Source organism: Mustela erminea, chromosome 20 (assembly GCF_009829155.1).
Source record: "Mustela erminea isolate mMusErm1 chromosome 20, mMusErm1.Pri, whole genome shotgun sequence".
NCBI lineage: Eukaryota > Metazoa > Chordata > Mammalia > Carnivora > Mustelidae > Mustela > Mustela erminea.
Window position 1 is genome coordinate 40,072,240 of NC_045633.1, and position 17,175 is coordinate 40,089,414.

A 17,175-nucleotide genomic window follows, 5' to 3' on the forward strand; every position below is an offset into this window, starting at 1 on the left:
CAGGGTAAATACCCAGTAGTGCAATTCCAGGGTCACAGGGTAGCTCTATCTTTAATTTTTTGAGGAATCTCTACACTGTTTTCCAAAGTGGCTGCACCAACTTGCATTCTCACCAACAGTGTAAAAGGGTCCCCTTTTCTCCATATCCTCTCCAACATTTGTTGTTTCTTGCCTTGTCAATTTTTGCCATTCTAACTGATGTAAAGTGGTATCTCAATGTGGTTTTGATTTGAATTTCTGGCCAATGATGATCAACATTTTTTCATGTGCCTGTTAGCCCTTTGCATGTGTTCATTAGACAAGTGTCTGTTCATTTCTTCTGCCCAGTTTTGATCTATCTGTATTTTGTGTGTTTAGTTTGAGAAATTCTTTATCGATCTTGGAAATCAGCCCTTTATCTGTAGTGTCATTTGCAAATATCTTCTCCCATTCTGGGGTTGCCTCTTTGTTTTGCCAACTGTTTCCTTTGCTGTGTGGAAGCCTTTCATCTTGATGAAGTCCCAAAAGTTTATTTTCACTTTTGTTTCCCTTGCCTTTGGAGATGTGTCTTGAAAGAAGTTGCTGTGACTGATGTCAGTGAGGTTACTGCCTATGTTCTCCTCTAGGATTTTGATGGATTCCTGTCTCACATTGAGGTCTTTCATCCATTTTGAGTTTATCTTTGTGTATGGTGTAAGAGAATGGTTGAGTTTCATTCTTCCGTACATAGTTTTCCAATTTTCCAAGCATCATTTATTGAAGCAACTATATTTTTTCCATTCCATATTTTTTCCTGCTTTGTTGAGTATTAGTTGACCATAGAGTTGAGAGTCCTTAACTGGACTCTATACTCTTCCATTGGTCTATGTGTCTGTTTTTGTGTCAATACCATGATGTCTTGGTGGTAAACTTTGTAATATAGCTTGAAATAAGGCAACATGATGCCCCCATCCTTGTTTTTCTATTTTAACATTTTTTGGAAATTCAGAGTCTTTTCTGTTCCATACCAATTTTAGGATTGTTTGTTCCAGCACTTTGAAAAATGCCAATGGTATTTTGATCAGGATGGCATTGAAATTATAGATTGCTCTGGGCAGTATAGACATTTTAACCATGTTTCTTCTTCCAGTCCATGAGCATGGAATGTTTTTCCATCTTTTTGTGTCTTCTTCAATTTCTTTATTGAGTGTTCTGTAATTCCTCGAGTATAGATCCTTTACCTCTTTGGCTAGGTTTATTCCAAGGTATCTTATGGTTTTTGGTGCTATGTAAATAAAATTGAATCTCCAATTTCTCTTTCTACAATTACATTCTTAGTATATAAGAAAGCAACTGATTTCTATGCATTGATTTTATATCCTGCAACATTACTGAATTGCTGTATAAGTTCTAGTAATTTTGGGGTGGAGTCTTTTGTGTTTTCTACATAAACTATTATGTCATCTGCGAAAAGAGAGAATTAGACTTCTTCTTTGCCAATTTGAGTACCTTTTATTTCATTTTGTTGTCTGATTGCTGATTGCTGTTGCTAGAAGCACTATGTTGAACTATAGTGGCAATAGTGGGCATCCTTGTGTTCCAGATCTCAATGGAAAGGCTCTCAGGTTTGCCTTATTAAGAATGATGTTCTCTGTGGCTTTTTCATAGATGGATTTTATGAAGTCGCGGAATGCTCCCTCTATCCCCATACTCTGAAAATTTTTAATCAGGAAAGGATGCTATGTTTTGTCAAATGCTTTTTCTGCATCAATTGAGAGGACCATGTTGTTGTTCTCTCTTCTCTTATTGATTTGTTCTATCACATAGATTGATTTGAAAATGTTGAAACACCCTTGCTTCCCAGGGGATAAATTTGGTTGTGGTGGATAATTTTTTTAATGTAGAGTAGAACCCTATTACCTAGGATCTTGTTGAGAATCTTGGCATACATATTGGTCAGGGATATTGTTCTGGAATTATCCTTTTTGATGGGGGTTTTTGCCTGGTTTGGGATCAAGGTAAGACTGGCTTCATAGAAAGAGTTTGGAAGTTTTCCTTCTGGTTCTATTTTTGAAACAACTTCAGAAGAATAGGTTTTATTTCTCCTTTTGATGTTTGGCAGGCTTCTTCAGGGAATCCATCATGTCCTGGCCTTTTGTTTTTTGGGAGGTTTTTGATCACTTCTTCAATCTCCTTGCTAGATATTGGTCTATTCAGGTTGTCAAGTCTTCCTGTTTCAGTCTTGGGAGTTTATAGGTTTCCAGGAATGCATCCATTTCTTCTAGGTTGATTAAGTTATTGTCATATAGGTGTTGATAATAATTTCTGATTATTGTTTCTATTTCCTTAGTGTTAGTCACGATCCCCCCTTTCAATCATGATTTTATTATTCTGGGTCCTTTCTCTTTTCTTTTGGATTAGTCTGGTCAGTGGTTTATCACCTATTAATTCCTTTAAGGAACCACCTTCTAGTTCCCTTGATGTGTTCTACTGTATATTTGGTTTCTAACTGATTGATCTCTGCTCTAATCTTAATTATTTCCCTTCTTGTGCATGGGTTAGGTTTAATTTGTTGTTGATTCTCCCATTCTTTCAGGTGTAAAGACAGTTTGTGTATTCAGGATTTTTCTTTTTCTCTTTTGTCTTTCTTTCTTTCTTTCTTTTCTTTCTTTCTTTCAGCTTGGATGGCTATGTATTTCCCCCTTAGGACTGCCTTTGCCCTATTCCATAGGTTTTGGAATGAAGTGTTTTCATTCTCATTGGTTTCCAGGAATTGTTTAAGTTCTTCTTTGGTTTCCTGGGTGATCCAAACATTCTTGAGCAGAATAGTTTTTAGCTTCCAAGTGTTTGAATTTCTTACAAACTTTTTCTTGTGATTGAGTTCCAGTTTCAAAGCATTGTGGTCTGAGAATATGCAGGGAATAATTTCTATCTTTTGATATTGGTTGAGCCCTGATCTGTGACCCAGTATGTGGTCTATTCTGGAGAAAGTTCCATGTGAGCTAGAGAAGAATGAGTATTCTGTTGTTTTAGGGTGGAATGTTCTGCATATATCTATGAGGTCCATCTGGTCCAATGTGTCATTCAAAGCTATTGGTTTTTTTTGTTGTTGTTGTTGTTTGTTTGTTTGTTTGTTTTTGGTTCTCTGCTTGGTTGATTTGTCTATTGCTGAGAATGGTGTGTTAAGATCCTCTACAATTAACATATTCTTATCAATATGCCTCTTTATTTTGGTTAACTGTTGGCTTATGTAGTTGGCTGCTCCCATATTGGGAGCATAGATATTTACAATTGTTAGATCCTCTTGTTGGATAGATCCTTTAAGCATGATGTTGTGTCCTTGTGTATCTCTGACTACAGTCTTTAGCTTAAAATCTTATTTGTCTGATCTGAAAATCACTACCCCAGATTTCTTTTTGCAGTCCATTGACATGAAAGATGGTTCTCCGTCCCTTCACTTTCAGTCTGGATGTATCTTTAGGTTCAAAATGTGTCTTTTGTGGACAGCATATGGATGGGTCATGTCTTTTCATCCAATCTTCAACCCTGTGCCATTTCATGGGATCATTTAGGCTTTTCACATTGATTATGAAAGGTATGATTTTATTGTCATCATGTTATGTGAAGTCCTTGTTTCTACAGATTGTCTCCATATATCTCTGTTCTGTATCACTCTTGGGGTCTTTATGCTTTTATAGAACCCTCCTGAATATTTCTTGCAGGGCTAGATTAATGGCCACATATTCTTTCAGTTTTTGCCAGTCTTGGAAGCTCTTTATCTCTCCATCATTCTAAATGACAGCCTTGCTGGATCAAGTATTCTTGGTTGCATGTTCTTCTCATTTAGTACCCTGAGTGAGTCTTGCCTTTCTGGCTTTCCAGGTCTCTGTGGACTGGGCTGACATTATTCCGATGTTCCTCCTCCTATGCCTAACAATCTCTTCCCCCTAGCTACCCTTAAGATGGTTTTCCTGGTTTTAAGATTCATGAGTTTCACTATTACATGCCTGGAGGTTGGTCTGCTTTCCTCGATCTTGGGGACTGATACTCTCTCTGCCTCTAGGATGTGAATGCTTGTTTCATTCTCCAGACTAGGGAAGTTCTCAGCTAGGATTTGCTCAACTGTATCATCTAGTCCTCTCTCTCTCTCCAGCCCCTCAGGGATCTCAATAATTCTGACATTGGAATGTTTCATGGCATAATTTATTTCTCTAATTCTGTTTTCATAGCTTCTAATCTGCTTGTTCCTGCCCTCCTCCTACTCCTTTTCTATCAGTTTGTCTTTTAGATCACTAATTCCTTTTTCTATCTCATTTGCCCTAGCTGTTCAAGTGTCTAGATTAGATTGGGTCTCATTAGTAACATTTTAAGGTTCTGCTAGATCAGCTCTCACTTCTGCCCTTAGAGAATCTATGTTGCCACAATTGTTTTCTCCAACCATCTTCTGGTTACCCTGAATTCTATTTCTGGATAGCCACCTTGGATTCTATTTCTGATACCGTGCTTATAGCCATATCCTTTAGTTCTGTGGCAGATGTCACAGTCTCTGAATTTTTCCTGTGTTGGGGGTTTCTCCTCCTAGGCATTCTGGTGAGGAGTGGTTGAGGGAATGTACAGAGACCAAACTGTTGACCACAACCCAAGCAAGATCCACCTGTTTTATAGAGACCTTAGGGTTGTCGGCCTCTTGTTCTTCCGGCTTGTTATTTGGAGGAGGCGCCTGCTGTGCTGTTACTCAGGCAATGCTGTTTGGGCAGAGTTCCCATGTTCCTTGTTCGGGGAGGGTTGGTCAGGAAAAATCAGTTTTGGGGGGCTTGCTTTCTGGTGGCTTTTCCTGGTGGCTTTCCCTGTCTCTACAAAGCACATACAACACAGAATTGACTGTATTCAAACTTCTGTCTCAGAACAGAGAGATTGCATTCTGTTCTCCAGAGAGCGCTCCAAGCCATACTGACTTTGTTTTTGTCTATGCTGCTAAAAACCTCAGCATCCTGGGTTGTATGCCACACAGATGCACTCCCAGCCCTAGCTTCCATGTCCAGACACATCTTTGTCCTTCATGCTTCTAAAACCACCAAATCCTCCCCCAGTTCATTTGCATGCCCCTACAGCTCCAGGTTTCAGTCTGAGGGGCTGCCCTAAGTCCTTTCCATGCCACTACTGCTCTGTGAGCCTGTGCCTGGGCCCCAGTGAGGGACACTTGTGCTCCTGTGTTATTTCACCTTCCCCATAACATGACTTACACAGAATTGTATCTCCCTGTGTCATACCGTGAAACCAGCTGCCAGAGATAGTCTGTTGGTATAGATCTGGATATATATTCTTACATCTCAAAATGTTCAGGGGTTGTTCAGAATTGTCTGGTAGATATCCAGCTCAATTCAAGGGGCTGGTTGAAATACAGTCCCCTACTTCTCCACCATCTTGCTTGCAAAAAACAAACAAGCAAACACACACACACACACACACACACACACACACACACACACACACACACACCAAAGAGACTTTAAATCTATTGTAGGAAATCTCTTTTCTCTCTTTCCCTTCAATCCCCTCCCCTTCAACTCTTCCTTCCTTCCTTCCTTCCTTCTGTTCTCTCTCCCTCCCTCCCTCCTCTTTTTCCTTCCTTCTTTCTTTCCTTTCTTTCTACCTTCCTTTCTTTCTTTCCTTTCTTCTCCTTCTCCTTCCTCCTCCACCTCCTCTTCCCCCTTCTTCTTCTTATTCTTTTTTCTACCCTTCTTTCCTTCCTTCCTTCTTTCTACTTCCTTCCCCCCTTTCTTTCTTGCTTCTCTTCTCCTCTGCTACCTGTCAGATCGCCTCCTCAACAACCCCAGGCAACCACTAATCGATTTCTGTCTGTAGATGATTGCTCTCTGTTATGGACATATAATATGAAGAGAATTAATGATATTTGGTCTTTTCATGTACTTATTTTCTATTAGCATATCTTCCCAGGAGAAATATTTGTTTATATCCATTTTATAAGGATCAGGAAAATGGAAACAAAGATCCATTTTTTCCTTTTTTTAAAAATTCTTTTCAGTGACTTCCTGAATTCATTGTTTATGCACCACACCCAGTACTCCATAATACCCCCCACTAGGCTCACCCAACTTCCCACCTCCCTCCCCTCCAAAACCCTCAAGTTTTTTTCTCAGCATCCACAGTTTCTCATGGCTGATCCCTCCCTCCAATTTCCCAACTCCCTTCTCTCCAGCTCCCCATGTCCTCCATGTTATTCCTTATGCTCCACAAATAAGCGAAACCATAGTTGATTGACACTCTCTGCTTGACTTATTTCACTCAACGTAATCTATTTCAGTACACTAACCCCCCGATCTCCCTCCAACAATCCTGTTTTTTTCCTATAGTTAGGAGTCTTATAGTTCATTTCCATCTCTGATTTCATCTTATTTCATTTTTCCTTCCCTTCCCCTCTGTTCATGTTTTGTTTCTTAAATTCCACATGAGTGAAATCATATGCTATTTGTCTTTCTCTGACTGACTTATTTCACTTAACATAATACCCTCTATTTCCCTCCACGTCATTGCAAATGTTAAGATTCCATTTTTAGATGCCTGAGTAATATTCCATTATATATATATCACATCTTCTCTATTCATCCATCATTCAATGGACATTCAATAGACATTTGGGCTCTTTCCATAATTTGGCTATTGTTGATAATGCTTCTACAAACATCAGTACTTTTGTATCCTTTGGGTAAATACCTAGTATTGCAATTATCGGATCTTAAGGCAGTTTTATTTTTAACTTTTTAGGGAAACTCTGTAGAGTTCTCCAGAATGACCACACCTGTTTGCATTTCCAACAACTGTGCAAGAAGATTCCCCTTTTTCCACATCTTTGCCAACACCTCTTGTTTCTTGTGTTGTCAATTTTAGCCATTCTGGCAAGTGTGAGGAGGTATATCATTGTGGTTTTGAATTGCATTTCCTTGATGATAAGTTATGTTGACCATCTTTTCATGTGCCTGTTAGTCATTCGTATGTTCTTGGGGAAAGTGTCTATTTAGGTCTTCTGCCCATTTCTTAACTAGATTATTATTTTTGTTATTGTTGTTGATTTGATAAGTCTTTTATAGGCTTTGGATGCTAACCCTTTATCAGATACAAAATTTGCAAATATCTACTCCCATTCCATTGGTTACCTTTCAGTTTTGTTGATGGTTTCCTTTGCTCTTCAGAGACTTTTTATCTTGGTGAAGTCTCAATAATTCACTTTTGCTTTTGTTTACTTTGCTTCAGGTTATATGTCTAATAAAAAGTTGCAAGGTTGGGGCACCTGGGTGGCTCAGTGGGTTAAAACCTCTGCCTCTGGCTCAGGTCATGATCCCAGAGTCCTGGGATCAAGCCCCACATCGGGCTTTCTGCTCAGCAGGGGGCCTGCTTACTCCTCTCTCTCTGCCTGCCTCTCTGCCTACTTCTGATCTCTGTCTGTCAAATAAATAAATAAAATCTTTAAAAAAAAGTTTCAAGGTTGAGGTCAGAGGGGTTTTAGCTTGTGTTCTCCTCTAAGATTTTGAAAGATTCCTATATCACATGTAGGTCTTTCATCCCTTTTGAGTTTATTTTTGTTTTATGATGTAAGCAAGGGGTCCAATTTCATCCTTTAGCATGTTGCTCCCCAGTTTCCCCAACACCATTGTTGAAGAGACTGTCTTTTTCCCTTTGGATGTTCTTTCCTGATTTATTGAAGATTAGTTGACCATAGATTTGAGAGTTCATTCATGGGTTTTCTGTTCTGTTCCATTGATCTATGTGGCTGTTTTTGTTTCAGTACCATACTGTCTTTTTGTTTTTAGATTTTACTTCTTTATTTGACAGAGAGAGAATACAAGCAAGGGGAACTGCAGACGGAGAAGGTGGAACAAGCTCCTCACTAGGCATGGTGCCTGATGCAGGGCTTGAACTCAGGACTTTGGCATCATGACTTAAACTGAAGGCATACACTTAACAGACTAAGTCACCCAGGTGCTCCTGTACCTTAATATCTTGATGGCTACAGCTTTGTAACATAGTTTGAAACCCAGAATAGTGATGCCTCCAGTTTTGTTTTTCTTTTTCACAATTGTTTGGCTATTTGGGGTCTTTTCTGGTTCCATACAAATTATAGGATCATTTGTTCTAGCTCTGTGAAAACTGCTGATAGTATTTTGATAGGGATTGAATAGCATAGATTGCTTTGGTTAGTATAGACATTTTAACAGTGTTTGTTGTTCAAAACCATTAGCACAGAATTTGTTCCATTTATTTGTGTCCTCTTCAATTTCTTTCATAAGTGTTCTATTGTTTTCAGAGTGTAGACTTTTTGCTTCTTCAGTTATATATGTTCCTAGGTATCTTATTGTTTCTGGTGCAATTGAAAATGGGATCGATTCCTTGGTTTCTTTATCTGCTGCTTCATTATAGGTGTACAGAGGCATAACAGATTTTAGAAGAAGATGGCAGAGGAGTAGTGGACCCTGGTTTTGTCTGGCCCCTGGAATTCAGCTAGATACCTATAAAATCTTTATGAACATCTATGAACTGAACTGGAGCTCTAAGAAAAGAATTGCTGAAATTCTCCGAATAGAAAAGCAACTATTTTTGCAAAGAATCCTAGGCCATGTATCTGAAGATTAAACCATGGGGGTAGGGGGAGGGAGCCTCCATAAGCTGGCTACTGCAAAGTGATATAGCAGTGGAGTGCAAAATCAAAACTTCTAGACATCTGCTTCAGTGATGGGTGTTCTGGTTTGAAAGGCACTCAGGTGGCAAAGCAGGCAGAATCCTAAGTGGAATAGCATAGTCTCAGGATCCCTGGCGTCACAAAAAGAAAAGGGGTACCTGAGGGTTGCAGAGTTTCCAAACACTGGAACAGGGAAGCCAGCTGCAAACAGAGAGGCCAGAAATGGGCTTTCAACTTTGTGTTGCCATAAACAATGAAGCTTGGTCTGGTCACACAACCACTCTCCAAGCAAGGGCCCAGCAAGAGGCAGAACTGTGGCAAGACCTTTCTCTAACTCCTGGGAGGAGTGGTGCAGTGCATACCACTGGAGACTCTAAAGTCTGGAGACTCAAAATGGGGTTAGGAGCCCAAGATAAAGATGCTTGGTCACAGCCTGGGTGAACACAGATGGAAACCAGGGAGACAAGAGTGACTGACTGGTTTTCTGTGAGGACTTATTGAAGAATGGGGGGTGCAGTATTTAAGATCTGGGGCTGGAGATTGAGAGACTGCCATTTTGATATTTATCCTCTAAAAGTGCAGAAATATTTCAGGGAACAAAAGCCACATAGAACAATCTGGAGGCATTCACACTGAACCCAGCCCCCTAACAAGGACGGTGCAATTCTGAGGAGGCAGACACCTGAGAACCAGTACAACAAATGCCTCCCCTGGAAGATAAGCTGGAACATCCTAATACCAAGAGGTTTTTTTTTAATTGGAAAAAATGTTTTTATTTTTATAATTAAATATTTTTTATTATGTTCAATTAAGCAATATAGTATATCAAAGTTTTTAATGTAACGTTCAGTGATTCTTTAGTCACGTATAATACCCAGTGCTCATCACAACACATGCCCTCATTAATACACATCACTGGGCTATCCCCTCTCCTCACCCCTCCCTTCTGTAAGCCTCAGTTTATTTCCCAGAGTCCAGAGTCGCTCATAGTTTTTTCTCCTTTCTTATTTCTTCCCACTCAGTTTTCTCTTCCTTCCCCTGTGGGCCTCTACACTATTACTTATGTTCCACATATGAGTGAAACCATATGATAATTGTCTTTCTCTGCTTGACTTATTTCATGTAACTTAATCTCCTCCAGTTTCATCCATGTTGATGCAAATGGAGGGTATTCGTCCTTTCTGATGGCTGAGTAATATTCCATGGTATATATGTGCCACATCTTCTTTATCTATTCCTCAATTGAAAAGCCTGTCAGTTCCTTCCACAGTTGGGCTATTGTGGACATTGTTGCCATGAACATTGGGATGCATGTTCCCCTTCTTTACACTACATCTCTGTATGTGGGGTAAATACCTAGTAGTGTAGTTGGTGGGTTGTAGGGTAGCTCTATTTTCAATGTCTTGAGGAAACTTCATACTGTTTTCCAGAGTGACTATACCAGCTTAAATTCCCACCCACAGTGTAATAAGGTTCCCCTTGCTCCACATCTTCGTCAACACTTGTTGTTTCCTGTCTTGTTAATCGCCATTCTAACTGGTGTAAACTTATATCTCATTGTGGTTTTGGTTTGAATTTCCCTGATGTCTAGTGATGTTAAACATTTTTTCATGCATCTGCTAGTCATTTGTATGTCTTTGGAGAAGTGTCTCTTCAGTCTTTTGCCAATTTCTTGACTGGATTATTTGGGTTTTGGGTGTTGAGTTTGAGAAATTCCTTATAGATCTTGGATACCAGCCCTATCTTCATTTGCAATATCTGCTCCCTTTTGTGGGTTCCCTCTTAGTTTTGTTGACCATTTCCTTTGCTGTGCAAGGAAGTCCCAAAAGTTCATTTTCGCATTCACTTCCCTTGCCTTTAGAGACATGTCTTGAAAGAAGTTGCTGTGGTCAGTGTTGAAGAGATTACTGCCTATGTTCTTCTCTAGGATTTTGACGGATTCATCTCACATTGAGATCTTTCATCCATTTTGAGTTTTCTCTTTGTGTGTATGATGCAAGGGAATGGTCAAGTTTCATTCTTCTGTACATAGCTGTCGAATTTTCCCAGAACCATTTATTCAAGAGACTATTTTTTTCCATTGGATATTCTTTCCAGATTTATTGAAGATTAGTTGACCATAGACTTGAGGGACCATTTCTGGAGACTCTATTCTGTTCCTTTAATCTATGTGTCTGTTTTTGTGACAATACCATGCTATCTTGATGATCACAGCACTATTATATAGCTTGAAGTCAAGCGTCATGATGCCCCCAAATTTAGCTTTCTTTTTCAACAATTCCCTGGCAATTCAGGGTCTTTTCTGGTTCCATACAAATTTTAGGATTGTTTGTTCCAACTCTGTGAAAATTCGGCAAATGTATTTTGATAGTGATTGCATTGAAAGCATAGATTGCTGTGGACAGCATAGAAATTTTCACAATGTTTATTCTTCTAATCCATGAGAATAAAATCTTTTTCCATCTCTTTGTGTCTTCCTCAAATACTTTCACAAGTGTTCTGTAGTTTCTAGAGTACAGATCCTTTACATCTTTGGTTAGGTTTATTCCTAGGTATCTTGAGGTTGTTATTGTAAATGGGATTGATTCTTAAATTTCTCTTTCTTCAGTTGCATGTTTAGTGTATAGAAATGCACTGATTTCTGTGTATTGATTTTGTATCCTGCCACATTGCTGAATTATTGTGTGAGTTCTAGTGGAGTTTTTTGGGTTTTCCACAGAAAGTATCATGTCATCTGCAGAGAGAGAGTTTGACTTCTTCTTTGCCAATTTGACTGTTTTTATTTCTTTTTGTTGTCTGATTGCTTAGACTAGGACTTTTAGTACTATGTTGAACAATAGTGGTGAGAGTGGGCATCCCTGTCATGTTCCTGACCTTAAGAGAAATGCTCTCATTTTTTCCCCCATTGAGAATGATATTCACTATGGGGTTTTCATGGATGACTTTTATGATAGTAAAGTGTATTCCCTCTATCCCTACACTTTGAAGAGTTTTAATCAAGAAAGAATGCTGTATTTTGTCAAATGATTTTTCTGTGTCAGTTGAGAGAATCCTATGGTTCTTGTTTTTATTAATTTGGTCTATTATGTTGATTGACTTGCAAATGTTGAACCGCCTTTGCATCCCAGGGATAAATCTCACATGGTCGTGGTGAATAATCCTTTTAATATACTGTTGGACCCTATTGACTAGGACCTTGGTGAGTATTTTGGTGTCCATGTTCATCAGGGATATTGGTCCGTGTTTCTCCTTTTTGATGGGGCCTTTGCCTTGTTTGGGAATCAAATTAATGCTGGCCTCATAGAATAAGTTTGGAAGTTTTCCTTCCATACCTATTTTTTGGAACATAATGTCAATAGAATAGGTATGATTTCTTCTTTAAATGTTTGGTGGAATTCTCCTGGGAAGACATCTGGCCCTGGTTTGAGGAGGTTCTGGCCCTCTTGGTTTGAGGAGGTTTTTGATTACTGCCTCAACTTCCTTGCTGGTTACTGGTCTGTTCAGATGTTCTACCTTTCCTGTTTCAGTCTTGGTAGTTTATAAGTTTGCAGGAATGCATCCATTTTTTCCCAGATTGCCTAGTTTGTTGGCATATAGCTGCTGGTAATAAGTTCTAATAATTGTCTCTATTTTCTTGGTATTATTCATGATTTCTCCCCTTCATTCATGATTTTATTTATTTGGTTCCTTTCTCTTTTCTTTTTGATAAATCTGGCCAGTTTTATCAATCTTAGTAATTCTTTCAACAAACCAGCTTTTAGTTTCGTTTATCTCTTCTACTGTTCTTCTAGTTTCTATTTCATTGATTTCTGCTTTAATCTTTATTAATTTCTCTTCTCCTGCTTGGTTTAGCCTTTATTTGCTGTTCTTTATCCAGATCCTTAAGGTTAGCTTGTGCATTTGGGAATTTTCTTTTTTTTTTTTTTTTTTTTTTTTGAGAGTGGCATGGATGGCTATGTGCTTCCCTCTAAGGACAACCTTTCGAGTATCCCATAGGTTCTGAATTATTGTGTTTTCATTTTCACTGGTTTGCATGAATTGTTTAAATTCATATTTAATTTCCTGGTTGACCCATTTATTCTTTAGCGGGATGATTTTTAACCTCCAAGTGTTTGCATAACTTCCAAATTTTTCCTTGTGGTTAAGTTCCAGTTTCAAAGCATTGTAGTCTGAAAATTTATAGGAAATAACCCCCACCTTTTGGTACTGGTTGCAACAAGATTCATCAGCCAGTATGTGATATGCTTTGGAGAAAGATCTGTGTGTATTTGAGAAGAATAAGTGTTCTGTTGTTTTGTGGAATGCTCTGTATATATCTACAACGTCCATCTGGTCCAATGTGTCCTTCAAAACTCTTGTCTCTTTGTTGATCTGCTTAGATGATTTGTCTATTGCTGTGAGTGGAGTGTTGATGTCTCCTACTATTAATGTATTATTATCAATATTATTCATTGTTTTGGTTGACAATTGGCTTATGTAGTTGGCTGCTTCCATGTTGGGGGCATAGATATTTACAGTTGTTAGATTTTCTTGTTGGATAGCCTCTTTAAGTATGATATAGTGTCCCTCTACATCTCTTAATACACTATTTGGTTTATTTTATTTTATTTTTTGCCCTTTCCCCCCCTTATTGTGTTATGTTAGTCACCATTCACTATTTGGTTTAAAATCTAATTCATCTGATATGAGAATTGCTACACCAGTTTTGGTTTGTTTTGTTTTTGAAGTCTCCTGGCATGATTGATGGTTCTCCATCCCATCACTTTCAGTCTGGAGGTGTCTTTAGGTTCAAGATGAGTCTCTTGAATTCAGGATATGGATGGTTCCTGTTTTTTCATCGAACTTGAAACTCTGTGTCTCTTGGTGGGAGCATTTGGCTCATTTACTTTTAGAGTAACTATTGAAAGATATGAATTTAGTGACATCCTATTGCCTTTAAAGCCCCTGTTTCTATAGATTGTCTCTGTAAATTTCTAGTCTATATTATTCTTGGGGTCTTTCTTTTTTTCATAGAACCCCCATTAATATTTCTTGCAGGGCTGCCTTGGCGGTCACATATTTTTTCAGTTTCTGTTGGTCTCAGAAACTCCTTGTCTCCGTCCATTCCAAATGACAGCTTTGCTGGATAAAGTATCCTTGGATGCATTTTCCTCTCATTTAATACTCTGAATAATTTGCCAACCCTTTCTGGCTTGCTAGGTCTCTGTAGTAAGGTCTGACATTATTCTGTTGTTCCTCTCTCTGAGAGTAAGAAATCTCTTCCCCCTAGCTGCTTTCAGGATAGCTTCTCTTTCTCTAAGAGTTGCAAGCTTCACTGTTATATGTCAGGGTGTTGTTCTATTACTGTTGGCTTTGGAGGAGTCCTCTCTGCTTCTTAGACACGAATGCTTGTTTCCAGATCAGGGGAGTTCTCAACTACGATTTACTTAATTATACTTCTTGATCTCTCTCTCTCTACCCCCTCGGGGATCCCAGTAATTCTGACATTGGGACTTTTTGTGGTGTCATTGATCTCTCTAAGTCTATTTCCATGGGCTACTAGTGCCTATTCCTATATTCCTCAGCTTCCTTCTTTTCTGTCAACTCATCTTCTAGATCTTTAATTTGTTCTTCTGCCTCATTTACTGTAGCTGTTAGCGTATCCAGTTTAGAGGACATCTCATTCATAGCATTTCTAAATTCATCCTGATTAGATCTCATTTCTGCCCTTAGAGATTCTATATCATCACTAATGCTTTTTTCAAGCTTAGCTATTGACTTCATGATTGCTAATCTGAAGTCTATCTCTGACATCTTGCTTAAATCCATTTCCATTAAATCTATGTCAGAGGACATTGTTTCTGGTTCTTTCCTTTGTTGGGAGTTCCTCCTCCTAGTCATTCTGTTGAGGGATGTTTGAGGGAATGAACAGAGTCCAAAATGTCAACCATGCCCCAAGCAAAATGCACCTTAGAAATAATGTGAAGTAGTCAAAAGCTACTACAGATATGCCACCAAAGCCAAGATGGTCCAAATCAATAAAAAAGAAAGAAAAAAAGAAAAAAGAAAAAAAAGAAGGAGGAGGCCTGGAGAGAGATTATAATTTCTCAGGGTGGACACATCAGGGTGATTTGTCAGTTCCTCCTTGATTTTCAGTTTGTGTTTTAGAAGACACTATATTCCAAAATTGCAAAGAAATGAGAATATATTCTCATTTCTTTTTCACTTTAGAAGTGTTTTTTCTTATAGAAAAAAAATTTAAATTTATTTTTTATTTTCAGCATAACAGTATTCATTATTTTTGCACCACACCCACCATTCATTATTTTTGCACCACAGATTGCTCCATGCAATCCGTGCCCTCTATAATACCCACCACCTGGTACCCTGACCTCCCACCCCCCGCCCCTTCAAAACCCTCAGATTGTTTTTCAGAGTCCATGGTCTCTCATGGTTCACCTCCCCTTCCAATTTCCCTCAACTCCCTTCTCCTCTCCATCTCCCCATGTCCTCCATGCTATTTGTTAAGCTCCACACATAAGTGAAACCATATGATAATTGACTCTCTCTGCTTGACTTATTTCACTCAGCATAATCTCTTCCAGTCCCATCCATGTTGATACAAAAGTTGGGTATTCATAGTTTCTGATGGAGGCATAATATTCCATTGTATATATGGACCATATCTTCTTTATCCATTCATTTGTTGAAGGGCATCTCTTTCCACAGTTCGGCAACTGTGACCATTGCTTCTATGAATGGTGGGGGTAGAGATGGCCCTTCTTTTCACTACATCTGGGGTAAATATCTAGCAGTGCAATTTCAGGTCATAGGGTAGTTCTATTTTTAATTTCTTAAGAAATCTCTACACTGTTTTCTAAAGTGGCTGCACCAACTTGCATTCCTACCAACAGTATATGAGGGTTCCCCTTTCCCTACATCCTCTCCAACACTTGTTTACTGTCTTAATTTTTGTTATTCTAACTGGTGTAAGGTGCTATCTCAATGTGGTTTTGATTTGAATCTCCCTGATGGCTAATGATGATGAACATTTTTTCATGGGTTTGTTAGCCATTTGTATGCCTTCTTTGGAGAAGTGTCTGTTCATGTCTTCTGCCCATTCTTGGATGTGATTATTGTTTATTTTGACTTATCTGTTTCTTTCTCTTATACCATGCACAAAGATAAACTCAAAATGGATAAAAGATCTCAACGTGAGGCAGGAATCTATCAAAATCCTAGAGGAGAACATAGGCAGTAACCTCTTTGACATCAGCCACAGCAACTTCTTTCAAGACATGTCTCCAATGACAAAGGAAAAAAAAGCAAAAGTGAACTTTTGGGACTTCATCAAGATAAAAAGCTTCTGCACAGCAAAGGAAATAGTCCAAAAAATGAAGAGGCAACCCACGGAATGGGAGAAGATATTCACAAATGACACTACAGACAAAAGGCTGATATAAAAGATCTATAAAGAACTCCTCAAACTCAATACACACAAAACAGATAATCACGTCAAAAAATGGGGAGAAGACATGAACAGACATTTCACAAAGAACGTATACAAGTGGCTACTAGACATGAAAAACTTTTCATCATCACTAACCATCAGGGAGATTCAAATCAAAACCACATTGAGATATCACCTTACACCAGTTAGAATGACAAAAATCAACAAGACAGTAAGCAACAAGTGTTGGAGAGGATGTGGAGAAAGGGGAACCCTCTTACACTGTTGGTGGGAATGCAAGTTGGTGCAGCCACTTTGGAAAACAGTGTGGAGATTCCTTAAGAAGTTAAAAATAGATCTTCCCTATGATCCTACAATTGCCTTGCTGGGTATTTACCCCAAAGATACAGATGGAGTGAAAAGAAGGGCCATCTCTACCCCAATGTTCACAAAATTTTTATTTATTCTTCTGCGTTATATTTTCTTTAGATTTTGTCTTAAAGATTTTGACCTTTCTGGGGCGCCTGGGTGGCTCAGTGGGTTAAGCCGCTGCCTTCGGCTCAGGTCATGATCTCAGGGTCCTGGGATCGAGTCCCGCATCGGGCTCTCTGCTCAGCAGGGAGCCTGCTTCCTCCTCTCTCTCTCTCTGCCTGCCTCTCCGTCTACTTGTGATTTCTCTCTGTCAAATAAATAAATAAAATCTTTAAAAAAAAAAAAGATTTTGACCTTTCTAATTTTACCTCTAGGAATTCATAGGTAATACTTATTTTAAACCAAAATTGATTAATAAAGTAAATACTGTTAATTATTTAATACTTGACATGATGTTTAATGATTTTTATATTTGACATTTCTTGTATATCAGCCCTTCTATTAAGGCAATCTATGTAATTCTGACAAATCATGAATTTATCTTGCATATTTCTGCCATCTTTACATTTGGCTCAAAAGCTTATTTTACTGATGATTATTCTTCTTACTTTGCTTATCATCTCCCCCAATCTCCCTTTGGTTTCACATTAATTTTCAGATCCCTCTGACTCTCACTTCCCAGAGTGACCTTTTAATTTTATTTAGAATTCACTAGACATAT

At 38.6% G+C, this 17,175-nt stretch overlaps 1 protein-coding gene across 2 annotated transcripts in view; it reads left to right on the forward strand.

The window, feature by feature from the left end:
- SEPTIN14 (septin 14) overlaps window positions 1–17,175 on the forward strand; it is a 140,974-nt gene that overhangs the window by 82,214 nt on the left and 41,585 nt on the right. The gene's annotated exons all lie outside the window — the stretch shown is intronic.